Source organism: Psammomys obesus, unplaced genomic scaffold (genome assembly GCF_907164565.1).
Source record: "Psammomys obesus unplaced genomic scaffold, mPsaObe1.curated_primary_1811, whole genome shotgun sequence".
Classification (NCBI taxonomy): domain Eukaryota; kingdom Metazoa; phylum Chordata; class Mammalia; order Rodentia; family Muridae; genus Psammomys; species Psammomys obesus.
In genome coordinates this window covers 5,619,010-5,622,223 of record NW_026596244.1, presented here as the reverse complement: position 1 = coordinate 5,622,223, position 3,214 = coordinate 5,619,010, and the positions used below count along the sequence as shown (strand labels likewise).

At 36.5% G+C, this 3,214-nt stretch overlaps 1 non-coding gene across 1 annotated transcript; it reads left to right on the top strand.

Moving 5' to 3' along the window:
- Positions 1-2,839: 2,839 nt before the first annotated feature.
- On the top strand, positions 2,840-2,946 carry LOC129668633 (U6 spliceosomal RNA). The gene has a single exon (XR_008718953.1). It is a non-coding gene; the product is annotated as a U6 spliceosomal RNA (small nuclear RNA).
- Positions 2,947-3,214: the final 268 nt, after the last annotated feature.

The window sequence follows — 3,214 nt, the reverse complement described above, 5'->3', positions numbered from 1 at the left end:
ATTTTCTGACATTTGGAGGCTACTCTTGTTGTGCTCACCTTGTTATTCTTATTTCTGCTTTCCTCTTGTCCTCACAGCTATGCCCCTGCTTACTAAAAACCTTCTCCATGCTTTTTATTGGACATTATTCATTGTGAAACCTACAAACTGTAGTGTTGAGGAAAAAAATCCATTTTTTTTCAAAAAAATATTTTCTATCTTCTCCTCCTCACTTTGATAATGTTTCCCAAAGGATAAAATTTATCCAGTTAATATCTATCCCTATCACAGGATCAATCCATTGTTGTTCTATTTTCTTTCCCCAAAGAAGGCTTCATCTTTGCTGAGACATACCTCATACTTCTAAACTCATAAATTTCCCCGTGTAAGAGTTAGGGAAGATTTTGCCTCTGACTTTTGAATGTGTCTATAATGTAATATAGAGTAGTTTATTATGAGAATGCCAATCTTTTCTCAGCAAAGTGATAGGATTATAAAAAATCAAAGTACTTTCCTATAGTCATTGAATAAAGGTATAGAGCAGTTGTCAGAGAGAACAAGTGTATTTATTTTTTTATTTTTAGAAGTATTTTTAATTTTTTATTTGTTACAATTTATTCACTTTCTATTTTTTAATTAAAATTTTCTATCCGACCTGTAGCTCCATCCCTTGTTCCCTCCCTATCCTATCATCCTTTGACCCTTTCTCTTCTCCTATGCCCCTTCCCCAGTCCACTGATAAGGGAGGTCCTCCTCCCTTTCCATCTGACCCTAACCTATCCAGTCTCATCAAGATTGGATGCAATGTCTTCCTTCCTCTTTGGACTCCTAAGGCTGCTCACCCCTCAGGGGGAGGTGATCAAAAAGCCAGCCACTGAGTTCATGTCAAAGACAGCTCCTGTTCCCCTTACTCAGGAGCCCATTTGGGCACTGAGCTGCCATTGGCTATATCTGTGCAGGGGTTCTAGGTTATCTGCATGCATGGTCTTTGGTTGAAGTATCAATCTCAGGGAAGACCACTGTGCCCAAATTTTTTTGTTCTCTCCTTGTGTAGTTCCAGTCCCATCCAGATCTTTCTATCTCCCCCTTCTTTCATAAGATTCCTACATTCTGCCCAAAGTTTGATTATGAGCCTCAGCATCTGCTTTAATACCCTGCTGGGTAGAGTCTTTTCAGAGGCCTTCCATGGTAGGCTCCTGTCGTATTCCTTGTTTTCACCCTCTTCCTATGTCTATCCCATTTGCCTTTCTAAGTGAAGATTGATCATCTTACCCAGGGCCCTCCTTCTTGCTTAGTTTCTTTAGGTGTATGCTTATCATAAATTATATGTCTAATATCCACTTATAAGTGAACATATACCACGTATATCTTTCTGCTTCTGGATTATCTCACTCAGGATGATCTTCTCTAGATCCCACCACTTTTCCTGAAAATTTCACAATTTCCTTGTTTTTCATTGCTGAGTAGTATTCCATTGTGTAAATGTACCACAATTTCTGTATCCAGTTCTTAATTGAGGGACATGTGGGCTGATTACAGATTCTGGCTATTACAAATAAAGCTGCTACAAATATGGTTGAGCAAATGTCCTTTTTGTGTACTTGAGCCTCTTTTGGGTATATGCCTAGGAGTAGTAAAGGAATAGTAGTAACACTATTCCTAATTGTTTGAGAAAGTGCTAGATTGATTTCCAAAGTGGTTGTACAAGCCTTGAAGTCATTGGAACAGGAGACAACTTCCTGAAGAGAACACCAACAGCACAGGCTCTAAGAGCAACAATAAATAAATGGGACCTCATGAAAACGAAAAGCTCTGCAAAGCCAAGGACACTGTCGTCAGAACAAAACAATAGCTTACAGACTGGGAAAGGATCTTCACCAACCCTTTATCTGACAGAGGGCTAATGTCCAGAATATATAAAGAACTCACAAAATTTAACAGCAGCAAATCAAGTAATCCAATTAAAAATGAGGTACAGATCTAAACAGAAAATTCTCAGTAGAGGAATATAGAATGTCAGAGAAACATTTAGAAAAACTCTCACAGTCCTTAGTCATCAGGGAAATGCAAATCAAAAAGACCCTGAGATATCACCTTACACCCATCAGAATGGCCAAGATGAAAAACTCAAGTGACAACACATGCTGAAGAGGATGTGGAGAAGGAGGAACCTTCCTCCATTGCTGGTGGAAATATAAACTTTTACGGTGTGTTTATTATTAGCCATCTGTGAAATAAAACACAAGGAAGAGCATCTTTATCAGTTCCTATCTAGAATGTGTAAGTTTTTGTGTAAATTCTATACTAATATTTGAACTTCAAATATATGTTCATTACCATAATGTTTTAGGGTTTTTGTCTGTTTAAAACTGATTAATAATCCACAGATTATATATACCATATAAGTACGCTTTACCTGTAACATAAAGAAAATTTATTTTATTCCCTTTTCTGTATAAAACATCATTAGAGTGAGCATGTGTATGCATATCTACATGCATGTATCTCATATATATTCTATATATATATACACAAAATTTTCTTCAATCTATATAATTCTTGGCATGAAAACCTATACCAAAAACTTTCTAATTTATACTTTTACAATAAATAGCTATAAAAAATATCTGTATTGCCCACTTATAACTGATGATGTTAAAAATCTATGTTTTTCAGCTGAACTTGGAAATATGTTATTTTCTCTGCCTCACCAATGCCTAACTTATAGCCACTGAAACTCATAAGCATAAAAAATATGGTTTGACAAAATTTAAAAGGTGAATGCATTTAACTAGTATATCCATAGTTGCTATTCATTTAGCAAATGTGGAATAAAATCTTCATTAGAAACATGACAGGAGTGCTCACTTCGGCAGTACATATACTAAAATTGGAACAATACAGAGAAGATTAGCATGGCCCCTGCACAAGGATAACATGCAAATTCGTGAAGTGGTCCATATTTTTAACATATAACGGCAAACCCATTAGAATCACACCTGACTTTTCAACAGAGACCATGAAAGCCAGAAGGGCCTGGACAGCTATCATGCAGACCCTAAGAGAACACAAATGTCAGCCCAGGTTACTATACCCCGCAAAACTCTCAGTCCTAATAGACAGAGAAAACAAGATATTCAACAACAAAAAGAAATTTCAACAATACCTACACACAAATCCAGCACTACTGAAGACACTAGAAGGGAAAATACAACCCAAAAAAAAACTAGCTACT